General features: G+C 47.9%; 1 pseudogene; it reads right to left on the minus strand.

Moving 5' to 3' along the window:
- Positions 1–2,890: 2,890 nt before the first annotated feature.
- On the minus strand, positions 2,891–5,229 carry LOC123816996 (annotated as a pseudogene).
- Between the last annotated feature and the right edge of the window lie 8,854 nt (positions 5,230–14,083).

Consider the following 14,083-nt stretch of genomic DNA (forward strand, 5'->3'; position numbering starts at 1 on the left):
ACAGGGATGCCTGACTGTCACCAACCTGGGTGAGTCACCAGGATGAATATCCCCACTGTTGGGACAGGGGGGTGCAGTGTCCAGTCCTTGTTCTTTCCTCTTCCACAGTCCTGGCTCCCTTGGTGGCCTCATCCATGCTCACAGATTTAAATGTCATTTTCGTAGTATCACCTTCAAGTCTATGTCTCCAGATCAGACATTTCTCCTCAAGGTCCCCACACTCATCTGTCCAACCTGACACCTCACTGGTGTTTCTAACACACATCTCACCTTGACCTCTTCACCCCTCCCCCAAACATGCTCCTGCCAGAGTCTTCCCCCTTTCTGGTGATATAAGCCCATCTTTCTGCTGGCACAGTACAAATGTGGGGTGACCTTTTTGACTCCTTTCCCACACCTAGGTTGCATCCTTGGGAAATGCTGTGAAATCCATCTTCCAAATGCACTCAGTGTCCAGTCCCTTCCCACTGTTTCCACCATTCACAGGCCCGTGAGAACACCCAGCACCTGCAGCCTGGAACCCTGGGAGCTTCTCCACACCTTTCCCTCCTGCCTCGCTGGTCCCTTGTCTCCTGATTCTGTTCTCAGCTCAGCAGCCAGACTGACCCTGTGGCCCAAGGGCTCTCCCTTGAGGAACTCTCAGAGGAAGCCACTAAAGGACATGGGCTCCTTGGCCATGACCTTCCAGGACTCAGCATCCACAGAATGAGAGCAGTGTCTGCAGTGGATTAGGGACAGTGGACACTGGAACAGTTCCTGCTTTAAGCAGGTGTCCTACCCTTTAGATTGGTCAGCTCTCTGACCACCACATGGACACCCCTCAAGTCTACAATAAGGGGCCCTGGAAGCTTGGGGAGACTCCTAGGCAAGAAAGCGGCCCTAGATTATAATTAGGGGACTCAACCAGCCATGTCCAGAGGCTCTAAAAGGTCACATTCAGATGTGCGGAAAGAAACCCTTAATTGCACACGGAGCACAGGTAGTCCCAGGGAACATAGGTGGGGAGCTACGCAGTCCCCTTGTCCCATGGCACACAGTCTGTCCCTCCCGGGTTGTCTCCACACCTGATTGTAAGTTTATGAAGGTAAAGTGACTTAGAACAGCTTAACAAATGGGCTGAAGGTGTAGATAGAATAACACCTACCAGAAACTATTCCCCTTGGAGTTTTTAATCTAATTCACTTATAATATATATATATATATATATATACATGGTACTAATTTTAGAATAAATCTTTCTATAGCTGAAAAAAGTTAAATAAAAGGAAGTCACACTGTATCTATGTTTGCTCAAAAGTAACTCACTCAACATCCTTCCATCGTCCCCCAGGCCTGCATGATGTGGCTGGAACTTGACCTCTCTCAACGACTCTGCTGCAGCCACAGGGGCCTCCCGGCTGTTTCAAAACCACACAGACAGGCTCCCTCCCTAGGGTGCCCACAAAATAAGCAAAATAAGTCAGTCAGAAAAAGCTAAGAACCGTATGATTTCACTCACACGTGGGACATAAACCTGAAACTCGTGGACACAGAGAGCAGTGTGCTGGTTCCCAGAGGGAAGAGGGTTGGGGGAGGAGGGGCCTCATACCTGGTGAGGGAAGGTGGTTTGACTCTGGGTGGTGGGCACCCAGTGCAGTGTACAGATCCTGTATCGTAGAAATGTGTACCTGAACCCTATACCATCCTATTATCCAGTGTACCCCAATACATTTAATAAAGACACACCCCGATAACTTTATTTTATTTTATTTTTTAAAGATTTCATTTATTTTCCCTGGCTGGTGTAGCTCAGTCAATTGAGCATGGTTGTGAATTAAAGGGTTGCCTGTTTGATTCCCTGAAGGGCACATGCCTGGGTTGCGGGCCAGGTCCCCAGTGGTGGCCACGTGAGAGGCAACCACACACTGATGTTTCTGTTTATTTATATTTAGTGAGGGGGAAGGGAGAAAGAGAGGGAGAGAAACATCAATGTGTGGTTGCCTCTCACACGCCCCCAACCAGGGACTGGGCCTGCAACCCAAGTATGTGCCTTAGACTGGGAATTAAACAAGTGACCCTTTGGTTTTTGGCTGGTGCTTACTTAATCCACTTAGCCAGGGCCCAAAATTTATTTTTTAAAAATCAATAATAGGCAAAACACTTACAAAACAAACAAATAACAAATGTCCAAAAGATAAGGGCTTAGGAGTAGATGCAGGTCACTGACATGGGAGTCAGGGATTCTGCAAGTCCCAAGCGGAGGCTGCAGTGACTGTTTAGCACCAAACCAGGCAAGGCAGCTGTGTGACAGTGGGAAAGAAAGTTGTCATGAACAAATTCAGGTTGGTCTCAGAAGTGTCACATTCTCCCATAGTCCACCACATGCTCAGAATGTCCCACCCTGAGAATCCCCAAAACCCAGCTGTGCCCCAAGGTCCAAATGCCCCCACTTCCTGCCCTGAGGGTCTCACCGTTGAGAGCTGTGAGAGACACATCAGAATCTTGGGCACTGTCGCTGCCTAGGGAAGACACAACAGCAGAGTTACGGGGTGGGGGAACCCCCTGTCACAGACTCCAGCCCACACTCTCCCAAGGGTCCCAGATGTCACCTCCCCAACACCCAGACTTACAGGCAGTCTTAGTGTAGCTCTTCCTGCCTCTGCCTGTGGAAAGAAAACGATCTGTGAGAAGTCATGGGGAAGGCTGGGTCCTGTGACTCTAAAGGAACCCCATACTCCTGAAACACAGAGATGTTTCTGGAACCGTGACTGAACACCAGGGTGGGATCAGGAAATACTGGAAAAATACATGTGCAGGACTGGACCAACCACCAGTCTGGACATGTGTCCTCAGCAGGGAACTTTCCCTGTGACCTCTGACAGCTGGGAATCAGTCCTCATTGTTAGAACCATCAGGTGATAAATTTGTCCCTCACTTTCCCATGGCCCTCACTAAAGAGTCTCTTAGGAAATAGGCCCCAGATGGACAAGCACCCGTGTGGGGATACGATGCCCACTAATCAGGCAGAGCACACATCCACCTGGGCTTGAACCCCAGGGAAACAGGAAACTCAGCCCCACCCCTTGTCCACCTGAGCACTTCCTCCTCCACAGCACAGCTCCAGTGACCACAGCTCCAAGGAGACCCAGGGCAGCAGCGATGACCATGATGGTGATGGTGGTCTGAGGAGGGGGGTCTGCGACGGGAAGGTGAGAGGTCAACCTCAGGCCTGAGTCCTAACCCTGCTCAGAGACACCCTGAGGAGAGGCTCTGAGCCCAGGCCCCCTCCTCACCCCATCTCAGGGTCAGGGGCTTGGGCAGCGCCTGGTGCTGCACATGGCACGTGTATCTCTGCTCCCGTCCAGGGGGCACGACCACAGCTGCCCACTTCTGGAAGGTCCCATCCCCCGCAGGCCTGGTCTCCACCAGCTCCATGTCCTGGGTCAGGTCTTCCCCTTCATGCTGCCAGGTCAGGGTGATGTCCGCAGGGTAGAAGCCCAGGGCCCAGCACCTCAGGGTGACCTCATGGTCAGAGATGGGGTGGTGGGTCACGTGTGTCTTTGGAGGGTCTGAGGGGAAGGTGAGAAAATTCAGGAATTCTGCATGGTCATGGGACACTCCAGCAGTGCTCATGTGACCACCCTGAGAGTGGACAGGACAGTGGGGGTGGGGGAAGGGAGAGCACCACCCAGACACCAGCCTGGACAGAGGCACCTGGGATAATCTATTTCTTGGAAAGTTCTAGAATCAGGGTGAGAACCTAGGGTAGGAGTGTCCAGGTCTCTAAGGGGAGACACAGACTCAGGTGGAGGCTGAATGACTCAGAAAACCCTGAGTGAGGTCTCCAGAGAAGGTCTCAGGAGGAGAACCAGGGAGAGCGTCCTGGTGTACCAGGTGCTGCAGGGTGTGAGGGAACCGCTGTGGGGTGTTTCAGGGAGAGGCTGGGTCCCTTACTGTCCTTTAGAGAAAGCTGGGCCTGTGGGTGAGCCACAGAATGAGGACACCTGGTGGACTCTTTCACCTCTAAGCAGGAGGGACATTCTGTCACTGCCCCATTTTCCTCCTCTCCTTGTAGGAAGCCGCCCCAGCCCACAGATCCCCTCCTCGGGGTGGCCCGCGCCCTGGTACCTGCTCGGAGCAGCGTCTCCTTCCCCTTCTCCAGGAGCAGGCGGAGCCGGAGCACGCATGTTCTTCCAGGGTGACCCTCTGTCGCTCCGCAGCAGGGAAGTGCACTAACCTGCGCCTGGGGCGCGTTAGGATCTTTGCGTCCTTTTCAGTGACCGTGGTCCAGGAGCGCTTGTCCTTGTTCAGGGGGACGTAGTCGGAGCCGTCGGAGGCGAACCGGCTGAAACCGCGGAGGAAGTTCCTGTGCGACCCCACCACGCAGCCGGTCATTTCCTGGAAGGTGTGGGACTCTGACCCCACACGAGGTTGGTCCCCAGTTACTTAAACCCGCTGGGAGAACAGGTGTGTCCCCGACCCAGCCCGACCGGATCCCACCCTCCGTGGCTGAACCTAACAGGAAAATGAAACCGGGCACGTCCTCGCAGGGTCTCTGACGATGGGGCCCGGCGGGTCCAGCAGCCTGGCGTGGACGCTCGGACTCGGACAGTCGGGGCGACCCTGGCTAGTCCGTGGCGGCGGGGGTGGTGCCTGGACCTGGGTGCGCGGGGCTCACCGTCGTCGCTCTGACCGGTCCTGGGCGCGCAGCTTGTTCAGATTCGCTCTGCTCATCTGTTCGTGTTGCTGAATTTTCCGCGTGAGGTTGTCCCTCTGCGGGTCATCTAAGATCTCTGCCTCCAGCTTCAGCCTCGGACTCGCAGCGTCGCTGTCGAACCGCGCGACCTCTTTGTTGTCCACAAAGCCGACGGCGATGTACCGAGACATCCAGGTGACAGGTTCCGACACGGAGCTGGTGACGATTCTCAGGCTGTGGGGCTCTGGGGGCGGGGAGGACGTGCGTTCTCTGTCCCAGGTGGTTCCTGTAGGGGCTGGGGGCCCTGGAGACCGAAAAGGGGGCGGTGGTTGAGAGGGGGTGCGGAGAAGGGGGAGAGGGCGACTCCGGAATCTGGGGTCGGGGGTCTGGGCCGGGGTGCTGGAGACATGCTTTTCCCGGGTCCCGTGCCGCAGCTGGGTCCCCTCGCTCCTGCCCCGCAGAGGCCGTTCCCTCCCGACCCCGCACTCACAGGCCCAGGTCTCGGTCAGGAGCATTGCATGCAAGAGCAGCAGGAGCAGCGTTCCAGGGCCCATAAAGGACCAGGACAGTAGGCGTATAGAGTTCTTCTCGCCCTAGGGGATTTAAACCACCAAACTGACGCTGATTGGCTGCTCTATAGTCTGCTAACCCAATGGGAGTGGGAACTGCGGAAGTGTTATGAATATTCAGGACCTGGGACCCGACTCTACCCTGACCCTTTCCCCTGGAGAGAGACCTCTCTGTCCCTAAGTCCCCGCCCATGTGCTGTTTTAGGGAGCGACTCTCAAAACTTTTTGTATCAGAACATCTATACACTCCCACAGAATAGGGAGAACCCCCAAAATGATTTTGTTAGTGTGGGTTATAGCTATCAATATTTAGCATACAAAGAATAAAACAGTTTGAAAATTATTAATTCATTCAGAATAATATTAAAAATCCCTCACATGTTAACAGAACTAATGTTTTTATGAAAAATAACTATTTCCCAAATAAACAAGGTGGTGAGAAGAGTGGATCTGCTTACATTTGACATTTTTGCAAGTCTCAGTTCTTGTCTAGAAGTATCACTAGAAGACCACTGGATTTTCAGATGTTTCTCCTTTAATGTGTTATTTTGGCTGTGGTATATGAAAAAGTATACAGCCTCACACAGATATGTAGGAGGAGCATTTTTAATAACTTTTTCAGATAAGTGTGGATATTCATGTTGGATCGTACACTAAAGCCACACAAATGGTAGTTCCTGAAAAGCTCTTGGGAAAGTGGAACCTGAAACAAATCCATTGAGTATTTCCTATTCTATTATGTTGCTTGAGTAGCTCTTGTACTGATGCAGGATTATTTAAAGTAATGCATCGTTTCACTAATGATAGAGATCTCCCAGTGTTGATGCATTTAATGACACATCACCAAAAATCACATTTGTTAAAGTTACCGCAGACCCCACTGGAAATGGTTGTCAGCTCTGGGAAGCTGTCTGGCTGCTGTGGGGAGACACACGTTTGCCAGAATCCTGGTTTTCCTCTGAGAGCTTCCATTCCATGCAGACAACAAGTGCTGTCAGGTGTCAACTGCCCATTTACATTTCTTGAGGGAGAAGTTCATGTTCATTTGACAGAGTGTTTGCCAGTTCACCACACCTCAGTCATCACAGGTTCTGTGTCTCTCATTCTCTTAAGTGAACTTGCTGTTCTGTGAGGAAGAGGCTGACTCAGCCCTCACAGGTCACTTTCCTGGGCTCATGATACTTGGGAACCAATGTAGCAGAGTGTGTTTGTGCACTTTCCTGGTCATCATAGGAGATATGTTGTTTTTTATTCTCCATTTTCATTAAAGACAGTTAAAAAATTAATTCATTTGTAATGAATTCAAGATATGTTTATCTTCCTTTTATGTATTTTTAATTTTTCAATTACCTTTGATGTATGATATTAAAATGGGTTCTGTACAACTCTGTTTACATATTTATGTGAAGTACAAACTGATCACCCCAATAAATCCAGTGCCCACCTGACACCACTTGTAGTTATTACAATATTAATGACTGTATTCCCTGTGCTGCACTTTACATCCCCATGACTGTTCTATAACTACCAGTGTGTCCTTCTGAATCCCTTCACCTTTTTCTCCCAGTCCCTTTAGTCCCATAGTATCTGTCAACCAGCATCTGTTCCATGAATCTGCGAGTCTGTTTCTGTTCTACTTGATTATTTCATTTTTCATATTCCACATGGAAGTGCAATCACCTGGCATTTGTCTTTCTCTGTCTCACTTATTTCACTCAGCACCATACCTTCCATTCATCTAGTTGCCAATGGCAAAATTTCATTCTTTTTATGGCTGAGTCATATTCTGTTGTACACATGCACCACTTCTCGATCAAATCATCTGTCGATGGACACTGACTTAGGTTGCTTCCATATGTTGGCTTTTCTAAGTGATATTACAAGGAACATATGGGTGTGTATGTCTTTTTCATTTAGTGTTTCGTGTTTTTTCAGATAAATACCCAGAAGTGGAATGGCTGGGTCTTTCTTTGTTTCTTGGTATAGCCTTTGTTTTAAAGTCTGTGTTTTCTGGTATAAGTATTGCTACTCCAGCTTGAATTGTTTGTTTCCATTTTCATGAAATATCTTTTTCCATCCCTGTGCTTTCAGTCTGTGTGTGTCTTCCTATCTGAAGTGGGTCTCTTATAGGCAGCATAAGTAAGGGTCTTATTTTCTTAACCATTCAGTCACCATATGTCTTTTGATTAGAGCAATTAATCATTTGCACTTATACTAATATATTTTTATTATTTTTATTTTTACTTTTTAAATTTGTGATATGTTGTTATTGCATATTTCTATCTTCTTCTTCTTCTTCTTCTTTCTTCTTCTATTTTCTTCTTCTTCTTCTTCCTGAAGACCCTTTACATTTCTTGTACCACTGGTTTTGTGGTGATAAACTCTATTAGCTTTTTCTTGTCTGGAATGCTCTTTATTTGTCTCTTGATTAAAAATGATAGCTCCTTGGTTTTCATTACTTTGAATATTCCTTGTCATTCTCTTTTGAAGTAAAAAGTTTTTGCTGATAAATTATCTTACCATCTTATGTGAACTGCCTTGTTGATAATTAAGTGCTTGTATCTTGGTGCTTTTAAGATTCTCTCTTTGTCTTTAACCTTTGTCATTTTCCTTCATTGTTTTTAAAAATTTTTTTTATTTGACCCTTTGTCATTTTCATTATGTGTCTTGGAGTGGGTTTCTTTAGATTTATCTTGTTTGCGACTCTGCACTCTGGAACTCAAGAGTTGACAAATTTTAGGTTAGGTAATAGTTAATAAGCTTAGTAATGAACACCTGTAAAACACTATTGTTTCAGGCACTGAAGGAACCACCCACCTGAACCCAGGTACCAGAGGGATTCCATCTTTGTGCCCCAGGGGGACTGCAAGGGATCCAGATCATATCTGGGCCATGTGCTCCAGGGAGGCACAGTCACCACCCAGGACACAGACAAAAAATCACAGGTCAACAGATGAAAGAATGCTGGGAATATTGCTTTTATGTGATAACATTTTCCCTGAAGGCAATGGTGTGGCTTGGCTTCTGTGCCCTGAGGAGCAAATACAAGGTCAAACTAGAATTTCCTTGTAGCATTCCAACAAGGCAGATTTAAGAAAGCCTATATGATCAATTACTATTTTTTAAATATTTTACTTATCTATTTTTAGAAAGAGAGGAAGGGAGGAAGAGATGGAGAGAAACATCATGTGTGGTTGCATCTCCCTTACTTCCTAATGGGGACCTGGCTCACAGCCCAGGTATGTGTCCTGAGTGGGATTTACCAGCAACCCTTCAGTTCATAGGCTGGCACTCAATTCTGTGAACCACACCAGCCAGGGCTCAATTACTATTCTTGTTGGGTTTGTGCAAATAATTAGGCCAAATTAACACTAGAGTTAATTCCATCTCTTTGATTTAAAAAGAGGGCATTTTAGGGAGGGAAATTGTGTTTCTATGGAAATTATAACATTCAATTGTGGGTCTTGGGCTCCAGTTAAATTTTTATTTTTCACCTACAAACTGAATTGGATCCTGAAGTTTTCTAGTTTTCTTTCAACTAAATATTTCATTTATCTTTCATCCTTTGACTTGGGACTATTGAGAACCGCTGATGTAATGCCACCCATACAGAATTCACTAGCACACCTGATGACATCACCAGACATTTAAACTGCACACAGAGAGGATCTGTCACACTGTCACTGCTCACTGTCATTCCAGCAAAGGCCTTGCTTTGGAAGTCTTCTCCTCTGACTCAGCCTTCCAGACTCAGAAACTGGAGAGGATTTTCTGTGTTCATTAACCCCTGTGTTCTTCCTGTTTTCATGGGGTGCATGCCAATGACTTTGTTTACCTGGTTGTTTGTGCCCACACTAGAGGCCTCTCTTGAGAAGCCCATCTGCATCTCCACCTCCTGAAATGAGACTCGGTGGTTTGACTGAATGGGCTTGTTGTCAGGACTAGATGTGAGACAGGAGAATAAGGAGGTAGGATAATTCTTGGATGAGTGGGATGAGGAAACTGACACAAGAAAAGTTAAACAAGGCCAAAGAGTGTGAGCAATTCACAGCCAGGTAGTGATTTACAGGAGCTACCTCCCTAACCAAGAACGCTGAGAGCAAAGGGTTTATGTTCTCCTCCCTGGCCATAAACCACAGGACTCAGGGGAAGACAGGAGGAGGAGTGTGTTGCAGGGAGGCAGCAGTGGCACAAAGGGAAGGAGCTTGGGGAAGACCCTGAGGACTCCCCTCTCAACTCCTCCTCCCGTTAGTCCCAAGAGAAACAGCACCTCACCCCCCCTCCACCTCCAGGAACTTCCCACCTCCAATTCCCACATTTTCCCCCATAAAAACTTAGTTCTGAAAACTCAAGATAAAGTAGATGTTAAGGTTTAACACAGCACCGTTTCAGACTGCTGACCTCTGATATTAAAGGTACAATAATAAATAATCCCTGTCTCTTCCTTTTGGCTTAGTAGTGGTGACAGACAGCACGAGCCCTGGACTCAGTTGACCTTTGGTTTCAATTCTGCTGACCCAGATGTTGAAGAGTTGTCCTTTGGGTAGCCTCTCACCATTTACGGATCCCACCAAGTGTTGATCCTGCTGGAGCAAAAGGGAAATCTGTGGCTTGCTGCTGGAAGAATGGGCACGTACCAGGCTATTCGTTTTGACCACCCCAATGTCTCCCTCAAAACAGTAACTAAGTTAAACCCTGCCTCTCTTCGCCCAGGGCTTGACTTGGCTGCGCTAATACATGACTGAACTGAGATCACTGATGAAGTGTCTTTTAGCAGAATTGATGTATAGGACCATCCTCCAGAAGAAGCAGACTGGACTCTCTGTGCAGATGGAAGCAATTACATGGACACAGGAAACACAGATTTCCTGGGTATGCAGTAGTGAGGTTTGAAGCAGGAGTGGAGGCCCAGGACTCGCTGCCAGGACCCTCTGCTCAGAAAGCTGCACTGATTGCATTGAGGAGGACGCTGGAATTGTCACATGAAAAGAGAGTGAGTGAGTGTACCTCCTCCAGGTACACTGTCCTGATTTGGTTTTCACAAGGTTCCATCTGGAAGGAAAGAGGACTATTGACCTCCGGTCAAAAGGAGATGAAGCATGCAGGAGAAATTTTAAAATTATTAGGGGCTGCTCAGGTACCTTTACAGGAGGCAGTCATGCACTGTCCAGGACACTAGAAAGAGGACACTGAAGTGGCTAGAGGAAACATTCTGGCTGATGGAGCAGCAAAAGAGGCAGCTAAAGGAGCACTTACAATGCCTTTGGTACCTCTTCTAGACTTGTCACAATCTGACCTTGAATATTCAACTGCAGACTTAGAGAAAGACAAGAGCTGGGAGCTGGGGTTTTGATGAAGAAGATCCTGACAGGAGATGGAGAGAGAATAAGAAAGGAGTCATACTCCTTCCTGAACATTTAGTAGAGCCAGTCATGAAGCATTTGCACAAGGCCACTCACTGTGGAAGAGACTCATTAACCACCTATGTCAGACTGTGGCTCAAAGGTCCTGGAGTTTCTAAGGCCACACAATAAGTAATTGCTGGGTGTGTTGTGTGCCAGAAGTACAATCCCAAGGCAGATCTCCAGCAAAAGAAAGAAGGGAAATAATACCAAAGAAAGAGCCCATTTGAGGACTGGCAAATAGTCCCTTACCCTGATGCCAAGGGTCCAAGGGTGGAAATATTTGCTACCCTTTGTTGACACCTTTTCCGGATGGGTAGAAGCCTATCCTACCAGAACAGAGAAATCCTCAAAGGCAGTAAAGGCCTTAGTGAAGGAAATAATCCCTTGCTTTGGCCTCCCTGGCAGCATCCAGAGTGATAATGGACCTGCATTCATTTCAGAAATTACACAGGAGGTTAGTAAATTTTTAGGAATCTAGTGGAGACTTCACACAGCATGGAGAGCTCAGGCTTCTGGGAAGGTAGAAAAGGTGAATCTCACATTGAAGAAAAATATGGCCACGCTGTGCCAAGAAATTCATGTCCATTGGGATCAAGCTTTGCCTATTGCCCTGGTCAGGATAAGGGTGGTTCCTTGAAGTGGGTGTCAGCTGAGTCTTTATAAGAGTGTTTATGGGTGACCATTTCAGGCTATGATTGGGTTGGGAGACATGAATATTGATCCAGCAGTGAAGGTAAGGAAATAAGTAGAACATTTAAGTCAGAACTTAGCTGTAACTAATGAGCTTGCTTGTATTAGGGACCTCTGTCCACAGGTTCCCTACATTCCTCTGAGTCTGGAGATAAGGTGCTACTTAGACCTTGGATGACAGGATCGCCAGACAGCTTCCTACAAGAAAAGTGGGCTGGACTTTGGGACATGCTCTTCACCAACCCCATGTCAGTGATGTCAGCAGGAATGAACCTTGGGCTCCTGACACCTGAGTAAAGAAAGCACTGAAATAAAGATGGACCAATGACCACAGGGAGACCTAAAGGTCATTTTTTGAAAGCCATGGTTTATATTCTTCTTATTACTTTTTATTTAACCCTATGTTATGGAAAACAGTCCTTTCAAACCAGATTAAAATATTTGGGTATACTGAGCAAAAATAACTTCTAAATATCTCTGACTTCTGCCTTGCAAGAGGAACCTGTGTCAAACAGACCTTCTTTGGGTCTTGTAGGTGTTTGTACCCCACTGGAGAGCCATAAAAATCATGCTTTGTTTCAGCATACCAGCAAGAGAATAACGTATCTGATATTTATAATCAGGGACCTGCTATCACTCTAAAGGACAAGAAAATGTTTTCCTTAAAGTCACTAATGCAGCCCCAGCAGGAGAGGGTGCAGCTTCTGTCAACTGTACAAAAAAACGTTTTGTGCTTTCTGTAGACATGAAGATGAGTTGCATCACCACCACTAATGTGTCTTATGGCTTTGGCCATGTCAGATTGCCTGGAGGATGGTGTCTACCAATAATATGCAGAAAGACTGTTACTCCCATGTTCCTGCAAACAGCGTTGGGGGGCCACGCTTTCTGGGGAAAGGATGGTGTTTATGCCTCAGAAGCCCCGCCCCCTGGACTCAATGGAAACTCTCCCTGGCGCCTGATTGGGACAGTGATTTGCACCTTTTCAGCTCCACTGAATATATGTCTTTGACTATATTTCTAAAGCCAGCCAGAGTGACCTCACTGAATACAGATATACGTAGACTAGCCTGTGCTGTGGCAAAGGCTTTGAGTGCCACCTCTCAGGCCATAAGGGTCCTCAGTCAAGAACTGGGACAAGTTAGAGAAGCAGCATTAGAGAATCTTGCTAGTATGGACTTCCTCCTTTTAAACATAATCATGGATGGGAAGAATTTAAAGGGCTCTGCTCTTTGGAATTGCCTAATAATTCACAGCCCATGGAGCATAAAGTAAAGCAAGGAAACGAAGTGGTCTGTGAGATAAAACAACCAGAGGGGTTCTTTGGTGCTGATTTGTCTAAACTAACCTCATGGCTACTAGAAACACTGGTCTTAGTGAGGCACTCATTGTTTTTATTCTTGTCATTGTTTTAGTGCCATAGCTTGTTGTGGCGTATACTGCATCCCCTTATATAGACCTGTGATTAAGTGTTTTCCTGAACGGGGGTGGGTGGTGGAGGAGCACAGAAAGAATCACAGGTCAGCAGATGAAAACATGCTGCAGCTTTTATGTGATTAACTGTATAAAAATGTTGACAGAAGAAGGTAACGTGTGTCAGTGTTCTTCCACCAAAGACCCAGAGGAATGCCTGGGGCAGATAGCGGGCTGTGTTCCTGGCTGCTGCGAGGGGGAATGCACCCCTGGGGCGTGAGACAGGACCTGCCCAGGATGTGGATGGCTATTTCAGGAGGATCTGTGGGCACAGGGGCCCCTGTTGATTGGGGTTGTCAGGACGTGGGAGCAAGTCTGTGACTGGGCATCTCAGGAAATACCTCGGGACGCAGCAGACAGGACCGAGGGTGAGGGGTGATAGGAAAGAGGCTGTCTTCCCTTCTGTTCGCCCGCCCGGGAGCAGCTTGGTAGTGTGTGAGCCACACGTGTCTCGTTTCTGTCTGTGCTGAGACCATGCACAGTGTGGTGTTGGTCTGTCTCACGTTGCCGTGGACTCGGGACAGTCTTGTCTGATGCTGATGTTCTGTGAGACCATGTACAGTCCAACCCGGGAATAACGCAGCCCGGCAGTGAGCACCAGGCAGGCTCCTGGCAACACTGGGCCTCCCTCTCAGCGCCAGTCCCGTTCTGAGTTTGGGGCTGCTATTCCTTCCTCCTTAAATTCAGTCTTTAAACATATCTGCAGCCCAATCACTTTCACTGGGTCCCTTGGCAGCTGATGTCCCAGGACGTGCCCCAGGCTGAGCTGTCCTCCCTGGGGTGGGGGCTGGGGACAGTGACACTAAGGAAGGACTTAGGGTAGAAAAAGCAATAGGAGAGGCTTGGTGCTGCTGTACTTGGCTCCCCAGGGAAGATAAGGAGAATGAGTGAGCCCAGGTGTGGCTACAGTTACCTCCCAGGGAACAAAGGTCACAAATAGAAAAAGGCTGGACTGGGAAGTCAGAGAAAAGGGGACCTTGGAGCTGGATGGGCAGGTTTGCCTGGGAGGAACTGCCCCTGCTCTCCTGGTTGCACATCCCCACCAGGGAACCGTAGAGTGAAGGAAGAAGGAGCTCACACCTAGGAAGGAGCAGAGGGTGCTCTAGAGTGAGGGGGCCCTGAGTCTTTGTCCTGAAGGTTTTACAGCTCTTCTGTGGGTGAGACCCTTAGGGGAGGGTTTCAGCAGAAATTCCACAGCTTTCCAGGTGCATTTTTAATATGATAATGTGTGGGAATGAGCACATAGTGGGGTTTGGGGAATATTCTCGGTC

This window comes from Phyllostomus hastatus, unplaced genomic scaffold (assembly GCF_019186645.2).
Source record: "Phyllostomus hastatus isolate PE091 unplaced genomic scaffold, TTU_PhHast_1.1 phas_contig_1116, whole genome shotgun sequence".
Taxonomy (NCBI): domain Eukaryota; kingdom Metazoa; phylum Chordata; class Mammalia; order Chiroptera; family Phyllostomidae; genus Phyllostomus; species Phyllostomus hastatus.